The sequence below is a fragment of the Toxotes jaculatrix genome, chromosome 3 (genome assembly GCF_017976425.1).
Source record: "Toxotes jaculatrix isolate fToxJac2 chromosome 3, fToxJac2.pri, whole genome shotgun sequence".
Lineage (NCBI taxonomy): Eukaryota > Metazoa > Chordata > Actinopteri > Toxotidae > Toxotes > Toxotes jaculatrix.
This window is the reverse complement of record NC_054396.1, coordinates 754,602-774,131: the sequence shown is the minus strand read 5'-3', so window position 1 is coordinate 774,131 and position 19,530 is coordinate 754,602.

Sequence of the window (19,530 nt, the reverse complement as noted above, 5' to 3'; positions counted from 1 at the left end):
CATTTATACGTTTATTCTAAAAAGGCTACACAGAGCCGCCATGCACGGGCAGTTTGGAGGCTCTGTGCCTTGTGCACAAGAACACATCTGAACAGGAGGATTAAACCACAGGCCGTGCTTTACCTCACAGCTGCCCTCAGGTCTGTTTGATATCGAACATGAATCAACAAGTGGGGTCAGCAAACTAGTGTTGATGGACTGGAATGCAGTCTGAACAGTAGGGTTCTGGCGGGACTGAACAGGCTCATCTTGAACTGGCTTCTGAGAGGTGATTCATTAACTGAAGTACATAGACATCAGACTCTGGATGACAGATAGTCAAAATGATGACCTTTACTATAAACCAGAACAGACTGTGGTCAACTGGCACCTGGCTACTTGCACTACAAATAAGATTAAAAAAAAAAAGAGATTAAATTAAAATTCTGCCACGCACCAAGAATGATCATAAAAACAGGACCTTACACTGACCCATGAAGACTCGCTGAAGAGCCACCAGTGTGGTGCCATTAAAACCTGTAGGACCTGTTTATAGGAATGGTTTCACTAAACACTAGTGTTACACAATATCTGGAAAGTCATCTTTTAACTGGCACAATTGGCACCGCCACCTGCACACCTGTAAGCATTATATAACAACAACTGCATTAAAGCTTTCAAATGAACCATATAACACTGTCACTTTTGTATGAAAGTCAACACGCATGAGTAAAAGCAGACAGTCTGTGCTGATGGACTGTAGAGGTGCACTGTGTGTGTGTATGTATGTAATGACATTTTGACAGTCTCCTTTCTAAATGGTCTGAGACACCTTTGTGACACCTCTGACTGGAGACACACTATCAGTGCATCTTTTTTAGATTTCTAACAGCAGAACTGAGCTTTGTGGTGTACACACCTCTGTGTGCTTCTCCCAACTGACACCAGCAGATGTGGTTTCTGGTTTCAGCTTGGTGTACAACAGGTCTGGCCTGTTGGAGATGACAGGAGGTGATAGTATCTAGATGGCTAGTCTGTGGTTTAAGAACTTCCTTTAGTGCCAGTGACAGTCACTATTCAGTCCTGCCTCCAGTGAATTACATTCGTATCTGATGGCTCTAGAGTGATGAAGCCAAGAATGTGATGTTCATATCGCTTTATCCGTCAGGGTCAAGGGGAAGCTGGAGCCTATCCCAGCTGACAACAAGAGAGAGGCGGGGTACACTCTGGACTGATCGCTAGTCAATCACAGGGCCAACACACACAGACAACCACACACACACAGATTCACACCTAGGGGCTTAATCAATCAACCTAATGTGCATGGGAGGAACACATTGGGAACACTGGGAACATGCAAGCTTACAGAAGAGCCCGGACCGGAGTTCAAACATGGAACTCTCTTGCTGTGAGGCGACAGTGCTAACCACTGCTCTTGGTTAATTCTTGTCCACTCTCTAGCTGCTGTTGAGCTGCTTCATCATTTTTAAAAGTAAAAGAGAGCTGAAAAGTAACTTAAAGTAGTTACTTTCCAGCTCTACTTTCCAAAGGATCAGTGTGATCATGAAAGACGTATGGGGCAAAAACATTTGTGGTTCTAACAAAGGGATGGAGATGACTTTAGAAAAAAAAAAACTCTGTGCCATCCTCTTTTAACAAATTCTCTGAAAATCTGGGGTGCCAGTCAAAGAGGACTAACATCATGAAGATGATGGAGTCCCCATGTTCCACCCAGTTCATGTGGATTCAGTAAGTTTTTTTATAATAAGGGTTTTATAAGGGTCTCACTAAAGCATTTAACATATTGTTAGACAAATTAAAGCAGTACAGCTTCCAAGGTCACACATTCAAATGGTTAAATTAGTGAATTAAAACAGCAATATAAATTAGAACAATAAAAAAAAATAATTTTATTAAAAAAAAAAAATAACAACAACAACAACACTGTGAAGTCATTTGGGGATCATCAGAAAACCACAACATTAGACCTGGGTCTCTTGCTCATCATCTCTATATTAGTCCATGCTCAAATTTATATTATTTGGGTTAATACAAGCAGTCTGATTTCCATAAGCTGTTTAATTCTATCTTCTTTTGTACAGAATTCACTCTGGTGTATTCATTTTCTGAATTCTGCCTTTTAATATGATTAATATCTGCTCATCTGATTAACTCCTCTGTTCATTTTGTGCGTTTGCAGGTCATTTTGTATATGTCCTGTGTAGCTGTTCTTACTCCACAGCAGAACAGGGTTATAGAAATGTGGACAGATAAGCTGGAGGAAAAATGTAAAGAAAACCAAGTGTGTTTTCAGTGTGTTTCCTTGAGGTCTAACAAACTCTTGGGCTGTGTTCCTGTCATGACCTCTAAAACCTATTTTTTCTGAATGTGAGAACCTGCATCTACATGTTTGCACATTACCAGTCTTCCTCTTTTTCGGCCAAATTTCAAGGCTTTTAAATAGGTAGCACTCAAACCTAACCTATTGTGTAGGTTCCCCTTGGCACTCCTAATCAGCTCAGAACCATCGAGGCATGGACAAGTTTTTCCAGCGCATCCCACAGATTCTCAATCAGTCTGAGATATGGGGAATTTGTCACATTTCTCAAACCGCTCTTGAATCATTTTTGCAGTGTGGCACGCCACATTATGCAGCTGAAGGAGGCCACTGCCATCATGGAATACTGCAGCCATCAAAGGAAGTACTTACTCTGCAGCAATGTTTAGATAGGTGGTAAATGTCAAAGTAGCATCCACATGAATGCCAGGACCCAAGGTTTCACAGCAGGACATTACCCGGAGCATCACACTGCCTCAGCTGTCTTGCCTTCTGTCCATGGTGCACCCTGCTGCTGTCTCTTACCCATTCCCCATTGACCATTGCAGGGCACCACAGAGGAAGAACAAGAAGTTGGGCGATGCAGCAGGACAACAACCCTAACCATCAAAGTAAGCCTACTACAGAATGAGCTCAGAGAAAATCCACCTTTTGGAGCGGCCCAGTCAGAACCCAGACCTTAACCCAAGAGAAATGTGAATTACCTCTGACGGCTGTTCACCAGCCATCTTGGTTGAGCTGACAACCAAGAAGAAATCCAAAATTCCTCCTGAACATCGTGCAGGTCTGATCCAAAGCTACTGGAAGAGCTTGGAAGAGTTTGAGGTTCTTGATTGTAAAAGATGTTTATGCTACAAGAGTTTTAATTCCTGTAGGTCAGTTCACAGCAGCCTGTGCACCCATGTGCATCTCTAACTCTTATCTGTCTTTTTGTGTAGTTATTATTCATAAATGTCCACTGTGATTTATTTTGTAGGCCTATTGTTTAGGCCTGTTTATTGATTTTTCTCTGACTAGTTTTATTTTTTTGTGTTGATGAAAATGCACATGTATTATCTAGACAAATGTAGACCAGATTATGGTTGCAATTAAAGAATTTAACTTACATAGAAAAAAATATGTACACACACACACAAGCAGGTATAGACCTTTGCCAAGACAATGCCTAAGCACAAGCTCATCCAATAAAAATGACAGTTGGTCACATGCTCTTGACAGTGTGATGTCAATTCCAGGAAGAAATTCGAGCATTCAGAGGGGGAACTTGGACTCATTCTATCCATTCCTCAAACTAATGTCAAATGTCTGATGCACTGAACTTCTGTTTCCGTGAGACATTCTTCTGATATGTGTGCCAAACCATGAATATGTCACTCTAAGTTTGTTAAAGTGTAAGTGGGAAAATGAAAAGCACGTGAAGACAATGTGTGAGAAAAGTTGTGATAAATTAAAACACTGATCCCTGAGGGAAAAAAAAACATACAGGTACCTTACAACCTTAAGACCAAGAGGAGATCTCCTCAAAAAAAACACACAACAGGTGTAATTTATTCCTTTAAAACAAAGCCAAAGGCCATGTATAACATATCATAATCTATCAGGATGAACATAGGTCCAGATATAGTTGCCAGGGAGTATAATCAGCCGAATCCACATCTGGATTACATTTGCACTTTCCTCAGTGATACACATTCCAATAAGCTTTGTCCTAAAGGCACACAGTTATAATAAAGTGAATAAATGACAGAATAAAGGAAAATGACAAACAAATGATTTACACTCATTTTACTTTGACATTGATAATGTCACCTCGGTTTTAAATGACAAACAATACAGCACTGCAGATTAATAAAGTAAGATTGAGTGGATGGAGTTTCTGTTGTAGCCTGAAGAGAACTTGCTGGGACTGTCTGAAGAGCCAGCATTTATTTCATTTTCAAGAGAACTCTTGTCCCCCCAGGCTTAAAAGGGACTTGGGAAAAGATGAGTCTGGTCTAGACCTGCTCCATATGAAAGGTGCCTTGAGATAACTTCTGTTATGATTCGGTGCTGTATAAATGACACCATCAGTGCAGCTCTTTGACATCATTACTGTGACAGCATTTAACACACTGTTCACGTCCACTGTTCACATCTGTGTGTATCAGGACTTTAGTTCTGCAAACATACTCTAAAAGGAATAAATAACATTTTGAGTTATTAATAGTAACTGTACATGTACATCACTGCAGTTATTTTATTTTCAGTTTCAGCAGAAGCACCACTGATGTTCTCTTTGGGAAATGTAACTGTTACATTCTCTGCTACAAGTCATCCTTCTGTCACAGTGGGTGTTCAGAGCAATGAGGCCCCAAGTGCAGACACACTGGCAGGTAGGTGTAGGAACTGTAATGAGTAAACTACAGAAAGCCAGGCTCACAGACAGATGACTGAACACGCAGGGAGGCAGACAGGCGAGCAGGTTGCAGGCATACACACATACACAAGCAGAAAATTTGGCAATCAATCAATACACCTTTTGATTGATTGTATTCATTGTATTCCCTCCCTTGGACAAAGAAAACAGTGGAGCCTTGTACAACAGACTGGGTCTGTTCCTCTGTGTTTTCCACTCAAACCAAGTTGTTTGATGCACTCATGTTTACACGTTACAGTTTACAGCATCTGTACAGCTTTTATATGTAGATTGAGTATATACACCTGGTGTATATACACCATATCCTGGTTACACCGGGGATGTCAGGTAAGACGGCAGTCCTTCAGTGTGGCCCACTTCTGAATGTGGTCTGAGCAGGGATCTGAAAAATCTCCAAAATGTGCCCCCAAAGTGTCTCGGGCGCATTCACACCTGAACTTAGAGCTGTCCACTTGTGATCAGATCACCCAAGACACATGTTAATGCCAGGTCTTAACAGGGCCAGTGAGTGCTCTGGGGAAATACAGGTATGAAACATTAAAAACAAAAACTCCTGAATGGCGGATGAGAGGTGAAAAGTTTTCAAGCTTCAAAAGAAGTCCAGCTGCCTTCAAATCAACCCATAGGATAAAGTTTTTCAATTTTAATTGTAAAACTAAGCTAAAGCATAGTTAAAGCCACCTTCTGATTGTGAGAAAAGTCAAAGAAGCGATCTTCTCACTAATCTATAAGAAAATTACACCACATCATTTAGTAACCATGGTGACACGTATTTGCATCAGTTTCCTTCATACACCAGAAAGTGAAAGGGGGTTAAAACAGAGGAGTGTTGTATATTTTAGCAATTCCTCATTAAAAAGGACTAATAGTGCTCATAAGCACTTGGTTCTTGATCAGATCTTTGTGACATTAGAGAGGACAAACATGTTCAGTAAAGTTCTGGATGACTTGCTGTCAGTCACCAAAGTTTGATTTTCCCCTTCAGCTCCTGATGATGCAGGATTACAGCCAAAACTGTCTAATGAATGTGTTACTGACGCTGTCATTCTGTGAAATTAATGTTTACACCTCTTTGTTTGTTCATAATAACTCAGTGTCATCACCAAATATACCAGAACTAACACACAATAATGGACCTGCATGTGTGAAAGCAACCTAACAAACACTGATCCAACCTTCCCGCAAAAGGACAGCCCTCCGTTGAGTCGGCCGAAACGTTTCATGTCTCATGAATGAAGTTTTTGATCCAATAAGTTATTAATCATCCACTCATTGTTCATCTAATTTAACCGAGAGCTTTGTCAACTGAAACAAACCTGTTCTCAGATCTGATAATTAACTAACTGACCAGAACGCACACACACACCTACAGATACACGCACACACACTCCTTATTGTGGTGAGAGCAACTCTGCGCTCCTCCTACTAGGTCAACATACCTGTCTAGCAGGTAGATTTGGCCACTGGCCAGAATGTGTGTGTGCAGCACGTAGCTTACTGGAAACCTCACAATCTGTGCCAGAAAAAACAGAGAAGAGGGAGGGGGGGTGTTTTTTTCACTGCTGTGATCTCAGTGCATTGTCACTGGGTAAACAGAAAGAGTCATTATGCCCTTCCCCACAGTTACTAATTAAACTCACCTCTTACACTTTCGTTTTGTATACCACGCAGTCATCTATTACACACACACACACACACACACACGCCCACACACACACACACACACACACACGCACACACACACACACACACACACAGTCACGGAAAATGCTCCATTAAAGACCAAAAAACATACAACACACACTCCACCACAGGTTCCTACACATTATCTAAACACTCATCCAGGAATAGATTCAGTACACGCACAGTATTTAGGTCACTTACTGTTACAGCCATGGACCATTTAACTCTACAAAACACATGATCTAAATCTATCAATCTTTATCCTCTGGAATGGTTTCTTCATGCTGTGGGAAATTCCAGAACCTCCCCTGCCTGTCGATGTTTCCCAGCGGGAAACATTTAAAGTGCATTTCAACAGCGTGGGGTTGGTGCAGCAGCTACTCCCAGCTACCTTCAGGCCCACCATCCTGGGTGAAGGTGGTGGTATGAGGTGCACCAGGCACAATTTTTACTGCACCGTAACACAACTTCATCTGTCAAGGCACTGTGATGGTCAACCTCATACTGAAACACACATTACTGGTAAATGACTTTGTCACATGCTGCATCTCTTTCAGAAGATAAAGTACTTTCACAGTGCCAACTGTCCAAAGCTGTAAAGTTCTGTCTGTGAGTGTTACAAAGCAGTGTACAGTGTTCTGGTGGCTGATAAGCCTTCAAACTGATTAATGTGTTGCAAGTTCCTAGATTGTAGTTCATTGTGTCACGTTTCAACTGTACAGTAAAAACAGCCCTGTATTAAAATAGTGGGGGCATGTTGTTTAAGGTATTAAACAACATGCCCCTGACAGCTTGTTCTGATGATTCAGCGTTTTGCTGAATATCTCTGTTTCATTGCAGTTTTACTGTTATTAGTTTAAAATATTTTGTCAGCTGTAACAAAATAGCCAAAAGCACTGTAGGTGTGAAACCTAACAAAGTATGTGGATGCATCTATATGCATTAGTCAGTTCAGTTCAATTTTAATTTATTTATATAGCACTTTCCACAATCAAAATTGTCTCAAAGCGCTTTACAGAGACACAGAGCCTGACCCCAGAGCAAGCACTTAAAGCGGCAGTGGCAAGACAAAACTCCAGCCAGCTGTAGTATAAATAATTACCAATTTTGACATTGTTTTCATGCTTTTCTGTTCTGTTTATTATTATAACTAATCTGCTGAGTGCACAGTTCAGCTTGAACGCACAGTATCAACTAACTGTTCTGTAATCTGAATGCTGGTCATCTAACATTGTCCGCTGCCAACCCTGTTTGTATCATGTTTTATATGCTGCATGTCCTTCTCCTCCTCTCCTCCATTCCTAGCTGTCATATCTTCCTCTTTTTCCTCCTTTACCCAGCACGGCCATCAGCAGGAGGGTCCCCCATATGAGCCGGGTTCTGCTCACGGTTTCTTTGCTTTGAGACAATTTTGATTGTGGAAGGTGCTATATAAATAAAATTGAATTGAATTGAATTTAATACAGGCTAATAAATGTGAGAGTGGGTCTGAGGAGAGAAAGACAGAAGAGGTGTGCAGAGGATCATGGGAAGTCCCCCCAGCAGTCTAGGCCTATAGCAGCATAACTAAGGGATGGTTCAGTTGCCTGAGCCAGACCTACTATGGGCTTTATCCTTAACTCTAACAGTGATATTGAAATAATTATGACTATAGGTTTAGTCTGGCTTGCTGTCCCTTTTTCAATTCATCTCCAAGGTGCTGGATGGGGTTGAGGTCAGGGCTCTGTGCAGGCCAGTCACCTTCTCCACCAGACTGGGAAAAGCGTTTCTCAGTGGAGCTGGACTTTCTGCATGGGGACACTGTCACCTTGAAGCAAGAAAGGAACAAATACAAACTGCTGATATAAAGTTGGAAGCACACTGTTGTTTAAAACATCCCTGTATGCTGTGTACCATAAGATTTCCCTGCATTGGAACTGACACATCTGTTATCCTGACAATAGTTTTAAACTAGACTTATATTTTTCCTCTGATCATTGACAGGATTCAGCATTCAGAGATTTTATGTTACTGATTGTATGTCTAGCAAAGTATGAGATAAGCAAGTGTTGTGATGTTGTTTTCTAAGACAGTCAGTTTGACACAAACATTTGACTGGTGCTTCAGGGTGAGAGGAGTGGTACATTTTAAAGTCAACTTGAAAAGCAACAGCTGTAAATCTGAAGTACTGCACTAGATTGCTAAAGAGCTAGTGAATATTTGTTATAGTTGTAATCCATATTTACTACAACATTAAAATCCCAGAACACTCTCCTGTTGCGTGGTTAAATAAAACACCTGCCTCACTTCCAGCCCCAGCAGGGAGCTGTTTTCAGAGAAAAGGTTCTGATAAACCTACAGTCCACTACCTGCTCAGCAGCAGACAGACAAAGCGAGAGACTACTTTGTGAACACAATGGAGTGTTTAGCAGGTAAAGAGCCAGATATTTCCCTCAGGAGAAACCAAAAAGAGCTAAAAGAATGCAAATATGCAAATATTAAGATGTCTTTATGTTTTTCTATTTTTCTATTATTTGTATTATATTGTTCTGTTTGATACTGGAGTATATGTATACTGTAAGGGGGGTATTGCAATATTTTTACTTTATTTTCATTATACGATACTTTTTATTTTTTGTTTCACTTCATTTATCTTACTTATTTTAGAAACATTTTTCTCTTACTACACACTCTATGAGCAATTTTCTTCTTTTCTTCATTTTCAATTGGGAGTTTGTAAGAAAAGAATTTCCCTACGGGGATTAATAAAGTTTTTCTGATTCTGATTTTGATTCTACTGGACTTAGGTTCATCAGATGGACACAAACAAGGCAGACATTTATCATTATCATCATCTGGGGCCAAGGTCATTCCAACAGTCCACAAATTTACTGTTGTCAGTAAAGGCTATAAAAACCACGCAGTAAAGACTTCCTGTCAAGATCTAGGAGATGGGTCATAGCCAAGAAGCTGTCTCTATCATAACACACACATGATCCTCCTATCAGGTGTTATCAGTGCAGTGGTGACTGACTGGAAATAATGACGCAACCTGGGAGGAGGGAGGGATGGTTGACATGCACATGAAGTTGAAGTTGCTGGAAATGCATGTTTCATGTTTATCGCCTTTAAACATCGCGATAATATCGCCATTATAGCCTGAAGCTCACTGTCAGTGCCTCTGTTGACCAGAACACTCTTTAACAAGAGACTTCTACTCTCATGAATGCTTTTCGTGTTAAATAAAACTTACTAATCAGTCATAGGCCTCTTAAAGCCAGACACAATGTAATGATGTAGAAAATAAAACGCTGATATGATCAGTGATTTTAGAGATAAACAACAATTCACAGTAGAAATCTAAATACATTTAGATCAAATGCTATTCAAGATCCCGGGTGCTGATTATTTTCTACAGAACTGTAGAGATAGCAGTGGTAACAGTGAACTATACCATAGTATAGAATGTTATTCTCGTTCATTCTCTAATAATCATTGCTGCATGTACAATAAGTACTATTGTACATGTGCCAGTAAAAGAATATGACAATGCATCATTATTATTATAATTATTAGAGTATAATTGTTTTCATTTCAGTTGATCAACACAAAACACAGAATAAACAGAAGAAGAAGCTTAACAACACCCAGAATGTAGCTACAGAGCAGCACACATGCACCAGCAACAGGACACAGGTGAGAGGGAAACACACAGATGGATTATAGTTCTATAGTAGTCCAGACATTTAAAAGGTATCCACCATAATATTATAGTGTTTCTAATCCAACAGTACATGACAGAAGAAATAAGAATCATATCAATTGTGATAGTTTTATTCATGTGTATGTGCAGTTCTGTGCAGCTAACACACTGACCTGGAAACTGATGGAGGTGTTTTTCATGTACTGGTACAAGTAAAGTTAAAAGTAAAATTCAAACAGACCTTAGCAAACTGAGCTCAGTGGTGGTTCCTGATGGCTGATGATAAGAATGAGATATAGTAGAAATAGCAGTATTGTTTTACTTCTAATTTTATACTTAAATTTCATGTAACAGATAGGACTGTTTGTTGTGTTTCTGATATTTATCTTTAAGCATTGCCCTCAATAAAAAGATCATTCTTTGGGAAAATGTTGTAAAACGGTCAATGCACTGCATTCATATAGTGCTTTTCAACCTCTGACACTACAAGTCACACATACAGCGATTTTTACTTAAGCATAAAGCACTTTAACTAACACACACAGATGGGCACATCGGGGGCAATTTGGGGTTCAGTATTTTGTTCAGTTCAGTATTTTATTTAAGGATACTTTGACACGTGGACCGGAGGAGCCAGGGATCAAAACCAACAATATTCTGATTAGTGGACAACCCGCTCTACCGCCTGAGCCAGATCCGTCCCCAAGTAAAAATCAAACTGCTGAGATTTGGAAATGCAGAGAAAATGCAGGAAATCCAGTCGGACAAGAAACAAGCAAACCCTTATTTGTTGGCTAAAAGGCTCTACAGCCTTTCTCACATTGGTAAGAATTAAAACGGAGGCAGACTTTATGGAATTTCAACCTTTAGTTCTTTCTAAAGCTTTTTGCAACTGACTCAGCTCTCTGTCAATATTATACTGAATCGTTGCTCATATGTTTGGTCTACCATACTTTTTAAAAAGGGGGACTGTAAAGTCCTCTGGGCTCCTCTTAGTTAACCAGTTCAGGGCAGTTCCGCAACATCTCTTGAATGTCCTCAGGTCTCCCTTAGAAATGAGATCTCAGTCTCTAGGGGACTTACTTTACCATGAAATAAAAAAATAAATAAATAACATCAGAGACAAAAAAGTGGTGGAGTATCTCCAAACAGAGACTCTGGCTAGTAACTTGTTTAGTAATCCATGAAACAAGAGCTCCGCTGGCACCAGTTCAGTCGAAGGATGACAGATTTGTTGAAGTCTTTATCAAAGATCCATGCTGACAGCAGTGTTGGTTTACTGAAACGTCATTCACTAATGACATCCTGAGCTTTTCTAGATAAGTTCAATATATACCAAACAAAAGAATTCTTCTCTTAAGATGGAAATGTCTGACCATGACATCATTATGTCGCTGACAAACTCTTCCAAAGCAACTGAACCAGTCACCTAAATACAATGGAACCTATTATGAGAAGACAATAAGTGATTGAAGTGTCAGTTTACTGGATGCAAACAATAGGACAAGCCCAGTTCAGCACTTAGCTGACACACTGACTGATCTCGTCTCACCAGACGCCACTTCAGTTCACACACGTAATTCAGCAAAAGTGCCTGATGGCGCTGAGTGTTTACGTCTGTACTATTTTAACACACACTGAGCTCTCTGTGAAATACTGGATATATAGTATGAGGAATTTGACCCCTTAGGTAAGGTATGTTACACAGAGCATGCATACAGGTACACATGCATGCACACTGCACACCCACCCAACAACCTGTGAAGTCGTCCAACATTTTGGTCCCCACAATCTGTCAGACCCCATATGTATAGTGATTTCCTGATGTTTGGACCCCCCTCCAAGTATAGTAAACCATGCCCACACATACATGCACACACTATTCTCTACTTGGTTTCCTCATAGCTGAGTGTATTATGTAACAAATTCCCAGAACTGGAAATGATGGCTGCCCTTTCGTTTGTGGAAAGCACTACACAATTGCTGGTGCAACACCATTGTTTTCATTGGTGTGTTTTCAGTGGCAGCAGGTTTAGATTTTGGGCTAGCATTTTGGGAATAGGTCTCATCTTTCACTGCACTGTCTGAGGGAGGTTAGATTACGAGAATCACAGTGTTTGGGAGGAGGAGGATCTTGTTAATGCCTGAGAAACCTGAAAGCAGCCAGTATCGCCACAGACCCAGGTGTGAAAACTGAGCCTGACCTCTGGGAAAGTGTCGCTAGATTGCAGTTTCAATGTGGGAGACTATATCTTTTTTTTTAACAAGCATTCCTCTACAGTTCATTAACTCTTCAAAATAAATGATCCATGCTCCTGTATTACTTAAGGCAGGAATCCAGAGCTGCTGCTTGTGACAGCAAACAGCGTGCCAGCCTGAAAAAAGAATAACTAAAAGGAAAATATAGGAAGTGATGCAAATGCAACTGTGTGTGTCACAGGGTCAGATGTTTAGGACTTAGTACCACTTCCAAAGTTGCCATTGTCAACTTTGTACACAAGGTGATAACCTGCTCTTTGACTCAGCTTCACCCACACACTGACATTTGCATTTGTTCCAACTGTAAGATAGAGTATCTATCTCAAACTGTAACAGGTGGTCCGCTGGGAAACTGAGTCAGTTATACACATTCCTGCCTCAGCCTGTGGTTTTTTTGTGCTTCATTATTATTTAGGTTATAACTCTTCGTCATTTTATATGTATAATATATTATGATGATGTGTTACTTGCAAAAACAACCCCTGTCTTTGTATTAGCCAAATGTATGGATTTGTAGAGCCATTAAAACAGATGAGGGTGGGAGAACATAATGAACAGAAACACTGTCACATACCATCTATCTGGGTTCATGGATTGTTCTTCTGTGATCTGTGAGTCTATATTTCTTTAAACTGATTACTGAGTGATTGTTAGCTGTCAGCTGAAAGAACTCAGTCATGTTGTTTGCTCTAAACATATTTTGTAGGATCATTTGCGTGTCAGCTCAGTGTCACCGTATGTTTTCATTGTTTTCCATGTTTGAAAACTCCAATAAAATCCTGTTTCGTTATTTTACACTTCTGCAGACTGTCGTCAGGATGTACTGGGGAACGTGGAGAGTTCAGAATTTCCAAAACTTGAAACTTTTTCCTTCAAGATGAAGCACAGGACCACCAGGTGTGGAGCCTTAGAGAATTTGTCAGTAACAACAAATAAAAGCTAACTACAGATACATACAGACTAATACAGACAAACACAACTTGGAAAGAGGATATAACTGTAACCGCTCATTTGGGAAATCTGGAACAACGTCCTTTTCCACAGCACTTAGTCTATCAGTACAAGAATCATTTTATGCTCATGTTATACTTTCTATAGAGAGTACGTTAATAAGCTATTGAAACAAGTTGTTAAAAAGTAAAAAAAAAACAAAAAAAAACAAAACTCTGGGATAGTGAGAGACAGGAATTCTCCTTGGATCTCTTGGACATTTGTGTATGAATGAAGTGTACATTGACCTCATGCTCATCACTGCAATATCCTGGTCGATACTCCTTCATTCTTCTCCCTTTTGTATCATTTTGAGGGGTAGAAAATCATGTCAATGGAAAATTTTGGCAAAGATTTCAATATCACACACCTCTATGCTTAAACATTTACCAACCATCAGAACTTTGTGACTGCAGATGAAATTCTAGATTTGGTTTGACCATGATTTTTACAGCTTTAAATACAGTTATTCACACTGATAATTGATGTAGTAAAATACATCTACACTGCGACTTTCATTCATTGGTGTGATGTTATGATAAGGTCATTTTTATATTCATGCAGTATAAGCACACCTACACTACCACATGCTTGTAGCAGAAATAACGTGTGTATGATGGGCTGTATAATTACATCTTATGGATGGGGACCCTGTTGATCGTACCAAGCTACTACAAGCCATTGACTGCTTCAGCTCTTTGGTACAGAGGCTAGCACATTCAAATATATATAGATATTTGAAGGAGATTTGAAGGTCTATCTTCATAGACAGATTTTCATTAATATCATGCATCATGTAGCTTGATCCAGTAAAGGTCAATTAAATCCAAAGGGCTGCTTAATAACACTACTTGTGGCAAAATATTAATGTTTAATGTGTATGCTAGGTTGTGTAGTTACATCTGATTGATGGGGATCCAGTCACTAATAATAAACTGAGTGCAGTACAAGATCACATTCAGAATTCATCAAAGCAAATCTAAGAGCTGTAAAGATGTGGAGTTCAGCTGACAGCCGACTTCCAGGCAACAAGTGCAGAAGCAACTGGTTTGCAACTTTTTCCTGGTTCATTGTGACATAGCGCACATATCTAAGCATGTGAACTGTATCTGTTTTAAGTGGTATGCTATTCATGAATGCAGCAATTTGCTGCATGCTACAGGTGTGCATGTATAAATGCAGTCCTTAAAGCTTTTGACCTTTTTATTGTGCTGGCAATAGCCAAGGTTGTCCGCCCATCCATCTGTCCCCGATTCTTCTACAATGCTTTGAGTGATGTTCTTCAAACTTTGCGCATATTATCACTGCTTATCAAAGATGGAGTCAATATATATTGGAGGTCAGAGGTCAAAGGTCAAGGCCACTGTGATCTTGTGTAAGTTTTGCTTGTGAACACCCAACGCTAACCTTCCCAAACATTGTCATTATCACTACAAAACACCCATAACCTCTACCTCTACATCTGCTACAAACAGGCACCCAACTGTGTGGAGGCATACCACCGCCCTGCGGTACTTCTAGTTTCAGATGCTTTCTTATAGGGACAATTTCTATATTATTTTATATATTTTCATCTCTAAATCTAAAGAATCCTGGTTGACATTCTTCAAACAACTTAAAATTTCCCAAAGCTGGAAAAGTTTGTTTTTCTATTTTGTGTTTTTAACAATATCTAATAAAACAGACACGAAACATTATGGTAATTTTTAACTGCTGGTGATCACTTAAACAGCATCAGCTCATCTGGACACCCAGATGGATCTGCGTGTCTAGTATCAAAATCATCACCTTGTGTGCACAGCCATGTGCTCCTTGGACATGTGCATGCAGTGTGGGATCTGTGTCCTCTTTCATGAAGGTCTCTGTATAATACAGTGGAACAGCACCACAAACTACAATCTTCAAAATGATCATACAGTTGAATCAACACCTCTGAATCAGCACTGAAAAAATGACATTTCAAAAATGAAAGATGTTTAATTTTGCCTCATTGGTACTGGATAGATCTGTGAGGGTGTCACGCCTGAGATGTTCCTGAATCCACCTTTAAATTCCACTTGTGCAAACATGCACAGCAGTTATGTATCTCTTAGACACTGAAACGTGTAGACAGGATAACAACTTAAAAGTTAAAATTTATACGTTCAAAATGTGTTACAGTTTGTTCAGGGCTTTGGCCTGAATCCCGCCTCAGATGAATGACAAATGATCACCACCACCTCCTGTCACTGGTTGGTATCCAGTTAAAGTTTCTTGAATTTTTTAAACTGTCTAAAAAGTGTCCACTGGCTACAATCATTTGTTTTCTCACCATTTCAGGAGCAACAGTTTTCTGAACTTTCTGGCGATGAAGTGCTCTCACATCAGCATAACACATTAAGAAAAACATCAGATGGTGATAAGCACATGTCTGATGAGGCAGACATGCCAGACAAGCCACAAAGTAAAATTTATCACCACTTCTCTTCTCTTCTCTTCTCTTCTCCCCCTCTTTCTTCTCATTCATATCCCATTAATATATTACTGACTTGCCTTCTTCTCTTTCCTGTAGTTCTGTGCTTTCTCTCCTCTCTTCTCTTCTGCTGTTGCTCTCTGCAGGTTCATCTCCCCTCAGAGTTGTAGAGTCTGGATGTGCTGCTGTGGGCCACCTGCTGCCCCATTACTAGTCTCACTAATTATTTTTACAAGTCCTATTAGTAGTCCTACCATCATTAGCTCTTTTTATTGTTGTTGTGTGTATTGCTATTAGCCCTGTTACTAATCCTACTATTATCTTCATCATTATCATCATCATGTGAAACCTGCACTGTGCTTACACAAAATCATGTCATCCACTGTACGTCCCTGTCTCACAGCACTTTGAACACACCAAATGATGCACAATACAATAAGACGTCAACATCAGCCCTTGTTGAAGATATTCTGATTCTTCACCAGTAATTTGAGGAAACTTCTGAAAGTGCCTTTTGCTACTGGAAGGACAAGGCCACCACTCAGAACTATGTTCAACTCACAAAAGTTATGTTTGCTCACATCACTGAGTTCAATCGAAGATGTGCTGGGGAGGTTTCAAAAATGCACCTCAAAGGTTTTCATGAACGAGCAAACGAGCATGAACGCAAAGCTCCATGAAGATGTTGCCATGGGGTTGTCAAAGGAAAAGTCCTACATTTAAAAACCAACAAAACTGACCAGGTTTCAGATTTCCTGGGTGTGCGTTCACGCGATTTCTACAGAAAGCCGGTTCCCACATCACAGCCAGGCAAACTGCTTTTGTCAATGGAGAAATTGCATCTTTCTAGCATGCAGGGGAATCATGAATGAGAGTGAAACTGACTGAAACTTGACTTGTTGAGTTGACTTATTTGCTTTGTCAGAGACATCTGGATGTGTTAGATCAGCAGTCACCAAACTTTTCCAAGCAAAGGTCATTTTTCATGTCCAGATATAAACCAAGGTCTACGGTTCAGAAAGACTAATGTAAAGCCTACAATATTGTTGGACAATAATTCAGCATCATAGTTTATCAACTTGTTGTAAAGTTGTATTGTGATAAAAAAAAATTATTATATTGTGTAATGATTTTACAAAAATTCATTCCCAAAATTAGTATTTCAAAGAAATGTGTAATAAACAAAACTACAAGGCCAATTGTTTTTTGTGTTTGCTTTTTGTTTACTGCTCCTTGTATAAGGTTAACTGATAAATACAATAATATTGTTGCAGTACAGTATTTGCATTCCTTAAGTTCAGCTGGATCTAATATGAGGCTTCATCAGTCTGAGTTAGGCAAATTTAGTTGGTGAAATCAAATAAAGTGAGTAATCAACTGAAAATCAGAGAAAGTGTGTATCCAAGAATTTTCATTACAGAAACTTGTTATTGCTAGGCAGGTCTCTCCTTCATTCCTTGTGCTTCCTGTCCTCTCTTCCCTTGTGTGTCTTGTTTGTCCCCCAGTTTGAGACTACCCCTGTGTGTGTGTCTGTAACCTAAACTGCACTCTAACGTATTTATTGGCTATGCTATTAAAAAAAGTTAACTTAACATTTCAAAATGTTTAATTCTGCTTCATGTTTTGGAAAATTGTATAAAGTGAAAAACTATGTCATGAAAGTTGACTTTCTGTCCAGCCTATGCTGAATTATTTTACATTCAACTTGAATACATGTGTTTTACCTTCCCATGACAATAAATGTCTTCATAAAATCCCATGAGAAATTTGATACACAATGTGTCTTAGAGAAAGTTCACCATCAGGAAATTAATCATTTAAAGACAAATTTTTCATTCATTACTTGAATAACTTCCTCTAAGGAGGTCAAACCTTGCCTTGTGATGCCAGCCCAAGTCTCTTGGCAACCGACACAGAGCAGAATAGTTGGCAAATATACAGCCAGTAGAGGTTGGCTGCAAAAGATTTTAAGGCATCTCAATAAACAGGCTACTAAAGGAATGGGACAATGTGGGCAGGCTCATCATCAAGCTGTCAAGGTCCTCGCTGCAGCTATTGAAAGACAAGCTAGTAGCTTGGGGCGGCCGTGGCGCAGCAAGTAAAGAGTGTGGTTTTGGACTGGCCCATCAGTAAAGCCTGAAAAGAGGAAGCTGTCCACTTGAGACCCAGCAGATGTCACCATTGTACCCGCTCGTCCAGGTTTCAACATGTGTGCACAGTAATGAGATTGTAACACCGAGTCCTACTAAACAACTGTTGTGTTTACTGGCTCATTATTTTTTAGCACTTATCCTTATGCCACTTTATTGGTATCTCTATTTTTTTTTCATGAAAGTTTTAGCAAATATATTTGCTGTTCATTCCCCATCATGATTTGGTTTTTGTTGTGTACATTGTCCATAGACTCTATAGAGATGGAGGGTATGCAGTGGGTGTGCAGTGCTGCAGAAGGGTGCAGGTACTGGCATTAAAAGCAATAAAAAAAAAAACTGCATTGGGGATACAGTAGCCATATTGGATCCTTATTTAACAACCATGCCTAAGCACAGCATATAACTGTCAAATATTGATTGTCACTGATTGTGAATTTTGATGACCCGAATTACTTACAATATATGTGTTGCTAACTACATGGTTAGCTTTGGAAATAATGTGCTTTGTCCTCATCTCATAGCAGTAAGAGTGTAAGTGTGCTAGCACAATGGACAGCTTGCCAGCAGTGATGGATAGTGTATCCCGTCCCATTTTTTTAACTTCAAATTTGAATATTTCCACAGAATCCTCTTTTATCAGACCACTATTTACTTAATTTAAAAAGGGGTTTGCCACAAGGTTCAAATTCCAAACCCAAACTTTAAAGCAAACTTGCAAATACTTGGATATGGCGTTCCACTGGAACTCTGCTTGGCAAGACAGTCTTAAAACACATAGGAAGGCCCTCCATAATGCCAGAACAGCCAATTACTCAGTTTTAGAAAATGAAAACAACACCAGGTCTCTTTTCAGCTCTGTATCCAGGATGGCAGAGAGTCCTTGATCCATGTATTCCTACAGCTCTCAGTTGTAACAATTTCATGACCTCTTTAATGATAAAATTCTAACTATTAGAGACTAAATCCATCACCTCCTGCCCTCAACCGGCACTGATACATCTTCAAACACAGGAACCTTTGAAACAGCTGACCATCCATTTCTTAAACAGAGTCGACTACGCTGTTTTTCCCACCTGAGAAGCAAGACAATGGTCTTGGATCTACACACGCTCCAACTCAGAGACTTGTGTCAGAGACTTTAGTTATTAATAGTGTGTATTGTAAGCTTTAGTGCATGTAAAGTGTTATTAATAATGCGAAGAACAGACCACGATGTCCTGTGATTACTGTGAAATACTGTGCAGTATTTACTGTGGTTTGCTGCTTGTTTTGATTAAGCTTAGTGCGTTACAACTGGTTTGTCATCTTGTGTGCTGCTTGTGTTAGTTCACCATCATGAGTGAGGCCAGTGAACTGCAGTTTTACCAGGCCTGACGAACTCTACTAACCCACAGCTACACACATTTGCATGCATTCCAAACACACTTGGCGCACAGATAGAGTGGCAGCATAACCAGTTTTCCCAACGCCATCTTCCTGCCTGAGACACGGGTTAGATCACAGTTTCCCCTTTGTCTCTCACACTCCCTGTTCAAATCTCATGGCTGAACCCACCATCACTCTGCGAGACGTCTTCAC